Here is a 13,955-nt window from a genome sequence, read left to right on the forward strand (position 1 = left end):
AAAGAACAATGCAGAGTATGGGGGTGTGTGGAATGTAGGGTGATAAAATGGCTTTCAGGGGTGAGGGATGATTTCAGAGGGTGAAAGGTGGGAGGGAGCATGGAAGGGGAGATTTGGGCTGGACGTTAGGAATACTTCTTTTCTGAAAGAGTGGTCAGGCACTGGAATGGGCTGCCCAGGGAGCTGGTGGAGTCAGTGACCCTGGAGGTGTTCAAGGAACGTTTGGATTTTGTGTTGAGGGACATGGTTTAGTGGGAATTATTGGTGATGGGTGGATGGTTGGACTGGGTGATCTTGAAGGTCTTTTCCAACCCTGGTGATTCTGTGATTCTGTGAAGTGTTGCACCTCCCAGAACAAGCCACTTCAGTACCACCAGTACAGCTGCTGGGAATGGGAGCTTTGCCCTTGTGGTAGAGGGAAAGTGAGGCACAGCATGCTCAGACTGGCCTGCATCTCTGTACCAGCGAGCAGCTGGACTGCACAAGAGAAAGAGCTTTCGGGGAAGTGCAACCTGGTGAAAATCCCAGTGTTCTGCTCCTAGGTGCATCCATGGGTAAGGCACAGCTTCTGCCCCTCATCACCAATGAGCTAGGAGTCCTGGGTTGCTTTACTCTCAGGTCTGTGCACCAGAGCTGTGTACAATCAAGTCTCTAAAACCAAGCCAGTCTGCCATAAGGTTTGCTGCCATAAAGTGATCTCAGGTCCCCTTGGGAGTTGCCCTTTCACCCAAGACATATGTTGGAACAAAATTGCTCCTTTCTGCTAAAGCTTGGGACATACATGCAGGTGCTATGTGTGGCAAGGCTAGCAGCCAAGCACTATGCTCTTGCACTACTGTTATTTGAACACAGGTTAGGAGCACCTGGGAGACTTTTTGAGGGCAGGAAGGATGTGGCCACAGTCTTGTCCCAGGATGCATCCATGGGAGCAGCACGGGGAGGCCTAGGCAGCTGGCGGCTGTTGCCACCAAGCCTTTTTACCCTCCTGTTCAGCTTCTGCCTTTGCTGGTGGTTAGAGTTTCTTTCTCAAGTGTTCTCCCCCCACCACCGTCCTTCTGCTCCATGTGCACTTGCAGTGCCCCAGGCTTGGCTGTCTCCCACCGTAACTTTCCCAGAGCCCTTTCCCCTGCTTTGTCCCTGCTCATTAAGCACAGTGACAGCTCCAGCAATATAATCCTGAGGAGGAGAAGGAGGAAGGCTGGTACGGGAGGAAAAGCCAAGACAAACGATATGAGTGGGAAGGGAGTGTAATTGGTGCTTGCTTTGGCAGAGCCACACTGCTGCTCACTCCATGACATGCGAGGGGCCACAGCAGGGAGGAGGAGGATGCTCAGCATGGATCCGTGCCCGGGCTGAGCTGCTGCAGCTGGTGGGCTCAACTTGAGATAGACCAAATCTATGCTTGGCTGGAGGCAAGGAATCTAGGGCACTGTGCCTTGGTTCCCAACCTTTGCGGACCTTGAGGGAAGGACAGGAGATGCTTCCCTGGGCAGCATGCATGGTCCTGTGGGGAGAACCCTGGAGCTCTCCATGCTCCTCAGTCTATCTTTTGGGAATCTTTCCAAGCCAGCAGGACTCCACACTTGAAAAAAAAAAAAAAAAACAAACCAACAAAAACCAAAAAACAGCACAGCGAGTTTTTCTGATATATGTTAAAAAAAAGTCAATGACTTTTCAGAGGTCATAGTCCTTGGAGAAAGCAGCAAATGCTGAGTTGCAGCCAAGAAACCATTTCAGTAAAAGTGCTCCAAGTCCTCTTGTTTATCTCTTTCTCTCCAGTTGTGTTTTCCTGCTCTTTGCCTAGCCTCTCTGCATCCACAGAGTGGGAGATTGGGACCTGTCACTCTGGGATGCAGACATGCCCTCAGTAGGTCCAGGGTTTTGTTGCACAGACCACTTTGATATGAAGTATTCTGGAGTGTCAACTGAATCACTCAGGGAGCTTTATCAATTCCTGACAAAAATATTTCTCATGTAATGGACTCAAAAGTCATTATAAATAGAAAGCTTTCCAAGGGAGCTGACAAAACAGCCCTTCTTCTGGTTACTGTTCTCAAGGCCAGGAAAGAAAGGCAAGGCTGTACCTATACAAGCAAACCAAACATGCTCTGCATTGTTCTATGTCCCCAGGTCTAAATGCTGGTATCATCAGAGCTTTTCTCTTTCACAGAATCATAGAATCATAGAATGGCCTGGGTTGAAAAGGACCACAGTGATCAGCTAGTTTCAACTCCCCTGCTATGTACAGGGTTGCCAACCACCAGACCAGGCTGCCCAGAACCACATCCAGCCTGGCCTTGAATGCCTCCAGGGATGGGGCATCCATCTTCCAGGCTTGTAAAAGCTGCCACAGATGCCTTCCAAGTGGACACAAGACAGGTCAGGTGTGATCTGCTATGACTTTAGTGTCCAAGTGCAAGGACCAACTTCCTCCATGGTGCTTATATTCTCCACTTGGTGCCATGGAAGAGGCTGCACTCCATGGGCACAATTCCATTGGCACCAGCACTGGATCCAGTTGAAGGTGCTCAGAGACTTGTCTGGGTTGTTTGGGGAGATGAGACTTGTGGACAGATGGGCTGAGTGGGAACCCAGGAGGAGAAAAGCCTTGCTGGTTCCTTCTCATTGTGCTGTTAGCTCTTGCCTAATCAGCAACTTGTGTGGGTGATGGAGAGGATCCGGATTTGGCATCTCTCCGACCCAGGCTCCTTCTGGCTCTTCATTCAGTCCCAGAGCGTCATCTCCGGTGCTGCTTATCTGGATACTTTCTGCTAGGCTTTGTCTTGTGGGAAGATGACAGCAACTTCGGACAAGCTGGGGGTCTCTGAGCAGAACTGCTCCTCCCATGGGTTCTATATCTGAAACCTTATCCTGCAGCTGGGCTGTTCTGGTGGTATGATCCAGCCTACACCATCAGCAAACACTAAAATTTGTATCTGTGAGCGGATCCAGCTCTCCTTGCCCAGGATAGGGGCTGGCTGGATGAATCCCATTCACCTTTACCAAAATGCTGGGTAAAGGTTGGCCCTGGGCTTCCTGGGCTTCCCACTGCCCTGGGCTTCCCACTGCCTTCCTAGCCCCGCTAGGAAGAGGGAGAGAACCAACCTCCAGCCCAGAGCTTTTAGTTTTGTTTCTCCATCTGCTTGTGAGTTTTGTTCTGACTTTTGGTACCTGAATATACAGACAGATCTTTCCGAACAATAACAACAAAAATCCCAGCCCATCCAAAGGAGAGAGATGGGTTTCCAACGATGCTGGGCAAACCCATTTTGAGCAAAGATCCATTTTTTGCTGGCAGGATTTGGGGTTCTCACCCCAGTGTGCCTCACAGGCACTTCCTGAAGCTAGAAAGGTACTGGGAGAATCTTGATGATAGAAGAAGGGATGTGGGAGTTTTTTGGTACCTGAATACTGATTCCTCAAAGCTTGATCTTCATAGCTGGTCATGCTTGTGGATGCAGGGGAAAGCAGAAGAAAAGCATCGACTGGAGGACAAGAACAGCAGCAAAACCCTGCCAGCCCCCAAAAGCGGCCAGGATGTTGGGATGTGCCCTCTTCTCCTGTGCACATGATGACTTTGATCCTTGCCTAGTGCCCTGGAGAAATCATGGTCTGATTCCTTGGTTCTAAGCAGGCCTGGAGCAGGGGACTAACCAGGCTGCTCTTCCTGGTCCAGATTCCTGCAATCAAAGGAAGCCCAGCAGCTGCCTGACATGAGGACCTTTGTCCCCATGGTTTTATGTGCAGAATAGGCTCAGCCACCAGCCAGGTGCACCCTTACCCACTCCCACAGTACCCTTTGGAAAGGGAGGGGAGGCCATCCTCTCTGCCACCGATGCACCCATCTTCTCTTTATGGATGGTAGCAGTAAAACTTGGAGATGAAAGACAAAGCCCAGGAGGACAAGCAAATAGTAGATCTGTCCTGCTGCCAGAACCCTCTGGAAAGTACCTTCCACAGGAGCCATCTCTCCCAGCAACGTGGTAGACATTAATGAGGAGCTTAGTTCCATTTTCTGTGTCACTTCCCACCTCTTCTTCATGTTTTCCATGTAGGAAAGGCTGTGACTGGTGTGCCTCCCTGGCCAGGGGGCTAGGGAAAACTTCCTTCTCTTTCTCTCAAGTGCTCTGCAATATAAAGGCATATCTGTATGGCATAATGGCTCTGGGGCTGTAGGAGATACAGAGCAGGTGGGCACCTCTAGCTTGGATGGGGCTGGAAGGGGACTGAGGAACAGCCAGCTGCTCCCTGAGATCCGCTTGGGAGCAGATCGGAGGAAGAACCATGGGATAAGGGCTGGGTAGTTGGGAAGAAGAGGAAATTTGGAGCTTTTGTCCCAGTTCCTCCATCCCTTCTTCCCAGCTCTATCTGCTGGCCATCGTGTGCTTATTTAGAGGGATGTGGCAGCTGTTCTGTGCCATTGGGAGGGTCACCACCTGCAGCCCCATCTGCTACCTCTTCCAGCACGTCTCACTCTTCTCTGCTTTCTCACAGAAAGAAAGGTTTCCTTCTTGCAGATGTGTTAGCAGGGAAAACTCTCCTCTGCTGGGCTGTGCACCATCCCCACAATGGAAGCACACAACTGTGTTTATATGTGTTCTTTAATCTTGTTTAAACTCTCAAGCCATGACTTTCCACTGTTTCTAGGAAGATGCTGCTCCAAATAAGCAACACTGTCAAATGTCTTCTGAGCCTCTGAGGTGATCTCTGGTGAAAAACTTGAATAATTTTCATTGCAGTGCTCTGCAAACTGTAATTTCTCATCTTGTATTTAGATGCTGTGATTTTTGGAAAGGCACTGACCAGTATATTAAAGGATAGATAGCAGCCACTATCTTACAAAGAATGAAAGCAGAAGTGTCTCGGATACACTGCAATTATAGATTCATTCAGCACTCATAGTGCTTGGTTTCATTTCTCAACTGATGCGAAGTGCTTCAGAATTTGGAGCCAGCTGCCTGCAGGGAATTCCCAGTGTTGATGCCCATGGGGTTTCACTGCCTGTCCTGGGGGAGAGGCAGGGCTGAAGTCCACTGGGCTGAGCCCATGCTGTGCCACTGCTGTTTGCTGGGTTTGGTTGGCATGGGCAGGGCTGGTCCTGGAGATCTGCAGTTTACACCTTGGCTAGAGAACTATGCCTTCTTTTCATTGAAAAAGGGCCAGGAACAGAAGGTATTTGCAGCATGACGGGGGATGGCAGGAGGGAAGCTCTCTCCACCTTGGCCTGGTTTCAAGCTAAACTGCTATCCAACCCTGCTGACAGCAAATCAAATGCAGGTGGCTTGCTGCAAAAATTCACATCTCCTGGCACGCTTGTGTGCTGGAAGACCAGTGTTTAAAACAGTGTTTGTGCAGACTAAAGCAAAAAATCCCTACAAAGAGCCATTTATGAGTCAGTCTTATACCATGAAGTGCTCAAACCAGCAGCCCAGCTTGGCAGCAGGTGCAGTGGTGTGAAGAAATGGGAACTGTGCTATGGCTGCTGGATGAGGCCAGTCTGTGGGTGCTGAAAAGTGCAGGCAGCATGATGGAGGGATAGAATTGCCATCCAGAGGGACTCAGACAAGTTGAGAGCTGGGCACATGTGAACCTCATAAAAGCCAAGTGCAAGGTACTGCACCTGGGCTAGAGCAAAGCCAAAGATCCATACAGATTGGGTGATGGATGGATGGAGCGCAGCACTGAGGAGAAGGACTTGGGTCTGTTGGTTGAAGAGAAACACACAATGAGCTGACAATGAGTGCTTACAGCCCAGAAGGTCGATCATGTCCTGGGCTGCATCAAAAGGAGCACAGACAGCAAGGCGATGAAGGTGCTTTCCAGTGCAAGCACCTACAGGACAGCTGGGAAGGGACTCTTTACCCAGGAGCGCGGTGATAGGGCAAGGGGCCATGGCTTTAAACTAAGAGAAAGTAGAGTTAGATTAGATATTAGGAATAAATTCTTTCCTATGAGAATGATGAGGTGCTGGAGAAGGTTCCGTAGAAGATCTGTGAGTGCCCCATCTCTGGAGGTGTTCCAGGCCAGCTTGGATGGGGCTTTGGGCAACCTGATCTGTTGGGAAACATCCTTACCCGTGGTAGGGGGCCTGGAATGGTTTGAAGGCCTGGTATGGTTTTGAAGGTCCCTTTCAACTCAAACCATTCTGTGGTTCTGTGATGAGTGGGTACAGGTCTTCTGGATTGCAAGGAATGCAGCCAGGCTCTGTTCCCTTCTCTCCTTCATTTCAATCCGAGCTACATTCAGCAAAAATATTGGACATAATTTTGTTGGAGAGGTGGCTCTGGAGAAGAGTGGGAGATGGGTCCAGGAAGGTGGGCATCCACTTGAGAGGGCTTTGGAGATGGGCAGTGAGTTTGATGTTTGATGGGAGACTGAATACTCTGACCTCCAAGCACTGTCTGAAGGAACTTGGGTATACCCTGCTTCCAGGAATGGATGAGATGGTGTCCAAATACACAAAAGCCTGCTGCAAAAAAAAAAGTGAAGAAACTGTTTTCTGAGTTCACTTCTGGTAGGACAAGAAGTCACAGGAAATCTTGGGGTCAGATGCCGGGGGGAAATTCCACTTATCTAGAAGGGTCAGCTAAGGAAATGCTGTGGATTTTACAGTCAAAACCTGCTGAGTTGTGCTGGCCCTGGCTTTGCACAGGGTGGACTGGATAACGTGGGGCAGCGTTTCAAAATCCTTTCTTTTCTGTATTTTTCTGGCCTGTCAGTATCCCAGCAGGTGAAGTGGGCTTTCTCTGCCTTGTGCTGTATATCTGAGAGCTGCGTGCAGTCATGGAGATTCTTGACTCAGAGGACGGTGACACCCTGGCACTGCTGCCCAAGATCTGTGCTGCCCCATCCCTTGAGGTGCTCAAGGCTGGGTTGGATGGGGCCCTGGGCAACCTGAGCTGGTGGGGGCAACCAGCCCATGGCAGGGGTTGTAAATGGGTGGGATTTGAGCTCTTCTCCAAGCTGAGGCAGTCTGTGATTCTATGATTCTAAAGAGTATGAAGCATGGGAATTTTAAACAAAATTGGCTCCAAAGTTTCCATGCTCAGTGCTGTAAGAGAATGAGGAAAAGCTTTAGCAGAAAATATCTGGAATTGGATCAAGAGCAACACACACTCCTAAACAAAGGAGATACATGGCCTTGAAAGAAAAAGCAGATGTAAACACAGATGAAGGGGGCAGACAGCAGGTTGGGTTTCTCTGGATCTCATTTGTCTTCCTTGTGCTGCAGCTGTCTCAAGTTGAGTGCTGTGGGGCCACAGTATGCCAGGACACGCCGGGCCATCCATCATGGCTTTGCTAGCTGCCAGGGCAAGCCCATGCTGAGCAGAAGCTCCCAGCTGTGCTGTGCTGAGGGATTCTGCCTCCTTTGATTCATCAGTGCGAAGGCTGCAGCCTTTCTATACATTTTGCAGGCAAATGCAGGCACAGAACAACTTCTTCCAGCAGGGCCTTGACCCTTGCAAACGTGACCTCACAAAGCTTTTGTACAAGAGCTCTGGCTGGGCTTCAGGGGGGTCATTGCTCTCCTGCTCCCAGAACCACTTCATCTTCTGGGAAGGGATTTCTCCTGTTCTGGATCTTGCTCCTTTTAAGGTATGGCTGGTTGCAGTAATAAAAGGTTTCTAGGCCCACCAGCCAAATCATTCCCCTTTCTGGGCCAGTACTTGAACAGCCTCAGTCTGCTCAGTATTGCTGCTTCTCTTTCAGTGACGCTGCTCTCAATGCCAGACTGAGCACGAAGAGGAAGGACAGGTAATTCTGCAGTGCTTTGGCTTGAAACTGCTACAGAGGGTTTCCTCTGAAAGCCTTTCCTCTGAAAGTATGAGAGCAGGTACTAGCTGTCTGAAGAGCCAGCAGCTCTGTGCCACCTTTACATGGACCATCACGGACAGAATGGGCAGAGTCCAATTCAAAAGTTCCCAAGTGAATTTTTTCTCTGCTGTTTGCAAAGGAAGTCGCCGTGGTGGTTGGGTCTGTGGGGGCTTCCCACAGGTCAGAAGGGTCTGCACCTTCCTTCCCAGCATTCCAATGGGAAATCCTTGATACTCAGGATTTCCAGAGTGTGACCAAGGCCAGCAAAAAGTCATCAGAAGGAGTGAAGCTGGAAGGCAGAACGGCTAAGAGGGCAAAGGCTGCAGAGGGCATGGGAGCTGGGGAAATCTCCAAAGACAATGCAATGTACCAGGCTGGTATTCCTACCAGGGCACAGTAGCTAGGAGTGGAAAGTCCCTGTCTGGCTCTTCAGCGTTTGATAAGCCAGGCTGGCCCTGTGCCCTGCTGAGCCAGAATGTGCTTGTGGATCCCTTGTTACAGGAAACAGAGGGGAGAGGACTCCAGGCATCAGTTAGCATGACAGGAAAGCAAAAAGCAGCCAGGTCCTTCCTTCTGGCAGCTCCAAGTCCAGCTGAGGAGAGAGGGGTCCCTGAAATTGCACAGGGACTGCTGGGAGGTGTAGGCAGCAAGTCTGTCTTACCTGTGGGCTGTGTGATGTTGCAGCTTGCTGGAAGCCTGATCTATCTCCCTATTCCTAGCAATGCCACTGTCCCCTCAGAATTGCACCATGGAGGCCTTTTAAAGTCTGTTAGAAACCTCCTCCCAGTGTTTCACTGAAGTGTTCCCAGGGCCAACCCAGCTGCTCCAGTGCTGCAATTGTCCCCAGGCCTAACAGGAGCTATGTCTCTCCCTGCAGTGACCGAGTGGGAAATTTAAAGGAAATGGAAGCGCCTGGTCTGTGCAGCAGAACACTCTGGGAGTTCCCAGTCTCAGGGCTGCAGCCACACTGCCCAATGTCTTTCCCTGAGTTTGTCCCTGCTGACAGACTGAAAACACACATGTCCATGCTAACATGCCCCCGTGAGGGCATGTTAGCCCACCAGAAAACCCACCAGGTTTGCAGCTGCATGGGACAAGGCTGGCCTGCAGCATGTGCAAGCACAAAGAACTGTCCAGCTAATGGAGGTGGTTTTTCAGGAGCTCTGAGCCACACACAGCAAATACGCTGCACTGACATTGTTTACCTTCATAGCAAAATAAGCTGCTGATTATGCAGCAGTAGATTAAAGGGCTCTTAATATCTTTATGGGGTACAAGATACACAAACTCAGCCTGGTAACTGTCCTCAAGGGGGAAGGAAAAGGTGAAGGCAAATCTAAATAATCAAGGTAGAGCTCAGTACTTTATACAGTCTTTTTACAATCTGCTCAGACTTGCAGATAGCACAGCCCTGCATGCATTTGTGTTATTATTCAGAGCAGTATAATATTCTTAAGGGGACACTTGCAGCTCTTGCCCCCTCATCTTGACCCCTCTCCTCTTGCACTGCACCAGGGCTGTAATTCAGTGCCTACATTTTGCAAGAATATTCCTCCTCTATTCCAGATAACACTGAATTGCCACCGCAGCTGCAGTGATTTTATGGGGAACTTCATGCAAGCCGGCAGCGTGAAGGTCAGGGTGAGGCGAGCCTCACCTCTGCAGGGGCTGATGGCAATTCATCCTTTGCTGCTGATAGATTAGAGGCACTTTATCACTGCGTCCTGCCTCCAACATCAGTGGCAGCTCATCAGTGGCGGCCCTGCAGCCTCCTTGTTATTCCTGGGACAGCCAAGGAGCACGGGGTCAGGGGAAAAGGGGAGATGATGGAATTAAACAGCAAATGAAAACTGGGCAGCACCCCCTTCACACACTGCTTTGGGTTTCTGCCATCTCCCACCACCATGGTGCTCGGTCTCCTTATGTGTCACTGTCCTTTTGTCTTTTTCCCTACTTGCTGGCTCCCAGCTGGGCTTTGGGGAAAGCTACAGGGCTTATTGTTCCGGGGAACCACAGCTGTGGTCATGGTAGGCTGTGCTGGAGCCTGAGCTGGGAACTTTCGCTTCCTTTCACAGGCAGTAGGCTGGCAAAGGCAGCAGATCCATTCAGGGTCTTTTCTTCAAATTGTCTGCTTGCAGGAGGAAATGAAAGCACAGCCCTTCTGGCACTGTTACCTTTCTGTTCATCTCCAGACCTGGTAAGCTTTCATGCCTGTTGTGGGCTTCCAGGCAGCTGAGTGGAGCAGGAAGCACTAAGGGAGAAGTCAGGTCAGGGGGTCACCCACTACTTCTTTACCACAGTGTAGGAACTTCTGCATTAGCAGGAATGCGTTGAAAGGAACAAAATGTTATCTACTGCAGAACTTCATCCTGGAGCAGAGCCAAAGTGCTTATGCAAGAGGAACAAGCAAACCATTGAAATCCCACAGCTCCTTAGCTGGAGTAGTGTGGTGCGGCTCCTCTGGTGTTTCTGCTTTGTGCTGGAGAATGTTGAGCCAAAAGATCTCCAGAGGTCCCTTCCAACCTCAACCATTCTCTAATTCTATGCTCTCTGCTATCAGCAGCAGCAGAAGGATCTGAATGCCCTTGTAGCTTCAGGAGAGCAGCTGTCCTGCTGCTTGTCTTGGGACCACTTGAGACCACAGCCTGAACAGGTTCCAGCCTCCATGAGCCCAAGACGAGTGAAAAAGCAATGCTGGTGCATGCTGTCCATGGCAGCCGGTCACCCATCAGGTGCCACACAGAGGCAGGAAGCATTTGCTTGGTGAAAAGCACCCAGGATGAAAAATCCCAAAACCTGCAGAAAAGGGCCAGAACCACTCCTAGAACCTGAGCTGGAAAGCTGAGGCCAGACACACATCATGGCAAGGCCATGTCATCTGCAGGCAAGGGGAATTGGCCATCTCTTGGTGTGCTCAGGTCAAAGGTGGAGCCAATAGCCAGGGGTAATGGGGTATCAGTTAGACTGGGGGGCACTGAAGGTTCTCTGATGCAGGCACCCAGGTTGGGCAACCGAGTATTTTTCCCTGTGTCAAACCCTGCTGGATCTTTATATCACACTGTGCAGTGTGACATAGCCAAATCCATGCTGAACTGCTGCTCTGCTGATTCTGGGGACAGAGGAACTGGGAAGCATCTGGGCACTGGGACACACCAGAGCCCAGCACCATCCCTTTGTCACAAGCATTGTCCAGGAGCCCAGCTGTGAAGTGAGCCAGCAGGGCTTCTGCTTGCACTGCTCGTGGTCTGGTAGTAGCTGTGGTGGGGCAATGGGTTTGGCCAGGCTGCCCTTGGCCACACGCCGCTCACCAGCTCCCTTGGTTTCTATTCCCCAGTCACTCTCATCCTTTCATTTCCTACATTTTCCAGGGAGGGATTTCCCATCCTCAAGGAAGAAAAGGCATTAACCTTTCCCAAAGAAAGTGTCCAGGAAGCCCAGATGGCCCTCCTCTCCTAGGAATAAGCAATGTCAACTGACATCCCTGTGCAGGAAACACTGGAAGCAGCAAATGAAGCTGGCGCTGCCAGGAGCAGCTTTGAGCACTTCGTGGAGGAGATGCAGCGGCTGCTGCTAGTTCATTAACATCCTTCCCCAGACCCTGTCCTCTTGCATGGAGCTGACATGACACATTCCTCTCCTAGTGTTGTTGCACTAGCATGATTTGCCTGCATTAAATGTTTGCTGTCCACAGTTAGCTCCTTATTTAGCTATGACATGTCATGTTTAACTGCGTAGAAATACTGCAGCAGTGCCAGGGCCAGCAGAAAACTCACAGAAGAAATCTTCTGCATGAGGTTAGTGTGGTTACCACAGGATGCTCCAGGGCTGAATTCAAGCAAACACACACAAGCCTAGAAACACATCTGAGCTGGCAGAAGATCTTACATAAGCACACACATCCACCTGCAGAGCCTTCATCCCTTCCTTCTTTATTTGTGCCTAGCATAATGGCTTGAACATGGAGCTGGGTGCTTTCCCTCCTGCAAGCAGTTTTGAGCACAACTTTGGCTTGCAAACCACAGCATGATTAATTCCCAGCAAAGCTTCTAGGTTTAGCTCTATGGCTGCCCATGGTTCAGGGTGTTTCGCAGGGTTGATCAGATGCCTCCCGTGCATTGAGCCAGAGATTGGTCTCTAAGACTGGGACAAAACCACAAGAGTGGGAATGAAGGACAGTCCAAGGAATGGAAGAGAAGCAGAATGTCTCTGGCATGCCTGTGCTGGGGTCCCACCACCCCATCCCCGCAGCAGGCAGTCCCAGACCCAATCCCAAGCTTTTGCTCTGAGGATGGATTTTCTCAGCCTCCCCTGCTGGAGGAAGTCATGTTCACTTCTTGAATGCTATTTTAAAGACAGTGTTTGCCATCTAGTGGGAAAGTAAGGTCTGAGCATCCTTCTGTGCTTTGACACTGAAGGAGGGTGGGCTCCTGGCTCTGCTGGTGCCCAGAATACATGGGGAGCTGAAGGAAATGCTTTGGAATAGGGGAGAATGCACCATATCCTAGAGAAATGGTGCCTTGCAGCCTTGGCATCCTCCCAGAGACTAGTACCTTCCTTGTCAGCATCTTGGGGAGCTCCCTTGGGGAGCAGGATGCAGCTGCGGGGAGGTGAGCAGGTGAGAACACTTCCTATCACTTCATGAAGGAAGCTCCTGAAATGTTTCCCTCTCTGCTGTGGACCACAGAGGTCAGGAGGCAGATGGATGAGAGACATGAACTCTTGCTTAAACACCAGTCCTGTTATCTGTGCAAAACTAAAGCAGACAGAGAGCTCAGTGCTTGGTGAAGTTATCCCAAATGCTGCTTCTGGTTTGAGTTAGGAACAGTCATTTCCTGGGAACATAACGAGCAGCTAAGCTGCTGGCTTCAGCCTCCCAGAATCTCTGTGTCCCTCTGTTTGGCATTTCTAGGCTGTGAAAGACAAGGAAGCATCCTGGAGGCAGGGAGTGGAAAGAAAGGAAAGAAGCAACCTGTTCCTGCAGGGAGAAGCCCATGATGGGACAGCGAGAGTTCTCAGACTTCATCCGTCTCCACATATGGGCGCCAGTAAGTCTGGACTTTGGTTTATGCCTCGTTCTCTTTCAGGACATGGAGTTTTCAGCTACTAAGAGGGGTAGATAAAGAGAGTATGGGTGACTCAGTGGACTCCTATGAACTGCGGACTTAGACCCTCTCTCAAGACCCCAGGCAGACGTGCACTGCTAGCAGACGTGTTGAAATCTACAGTGAATGTTCATCACTGTGTTTTTAAAACATTTGTGTCTGGATTCACTGTGCCCCGGGGCCGGATGCCTTCCCTGCTTACACTGTAGGCACATCATGAAATAAGGGGGATGGAGATGTCACTTCTCTGCCTGGTACTGGGGCTGTATTTCTGGGACCTGCCTCACTACTGTTTCAGGCTGTGTCTCCTTGTGCAAGATGTGATGCCACTTCCATGGGGACTGGGTGTGTAGGGCACCAGTGCAACTTGTCCCTAAACAGTGTCCTTGCTCTGACTGTGGATCTTACGTACTTGGCCTCCCAGGCATTTTTACAAACCAGTCCTTGCACAGTGAACATCTTTGATGCTAAGGATGGCATTTGGATGTCCGTCCATCCATCCATCCATCATCCATCCATCCATCCAGCCATCCATCCATCCATCCATCCATCCCTTCCTCCCTCTGTCCAGCAGTCCTTCCATCACATTATACATCAATAAGACTCTTTCCCTCAATATATGCATTCTTCCCTTCCTTCTTAATCAACTTGTCTATTCCTTCCTTTCTCCCATGCCCCAGAATATGCATATGCCTCTGTGTTTTCTAGGATCTTCTTGGGGCTGCTTCTACCTCTTAAAGGAGAAGAATGCAGCAGGAGAGCAAAGTGAGAGCTGCTTTGCAGACAACAGCCTCCCCTCGCTCAAAGAACATCCTGGTCCTGGCAGAGATGGTGGAGAGCAGTTAGGGCTTGAGGGCCAGCCCAGACATTTGGCAGGATCTGTGCCACCCGAGACAGCCAGGCACTGCACGCAGCCACCCACCCCGTGACCCATCGGGGCGAGGCGAGTTTGGCAGTACCTCCTGCCAGTGCTGCTGGAGCCAGAGCCACCAAGGAGCCCCAGCCCCAAAGGAAGTGCCCTGGCCCAGCGGAGGGACA

Source organism: Centrocercus urophasianus, unplaced genomic scaffold (assembly GCF_019232065.1).
Source record: "Centrocercus urophasianus isolate 14NV4802_14NV808 unplaced genomic scaffold, USGS_Curo_1.0 seq_8, whole genome shotgun sequence".
Classification (NCBI taxonomy): domain Eukaryota; kingdom Metazoa; phylum Chordata; class Aves; order Galliformes; family Phasianidae; genus Centrocercus; species Centrocercus urophasianus.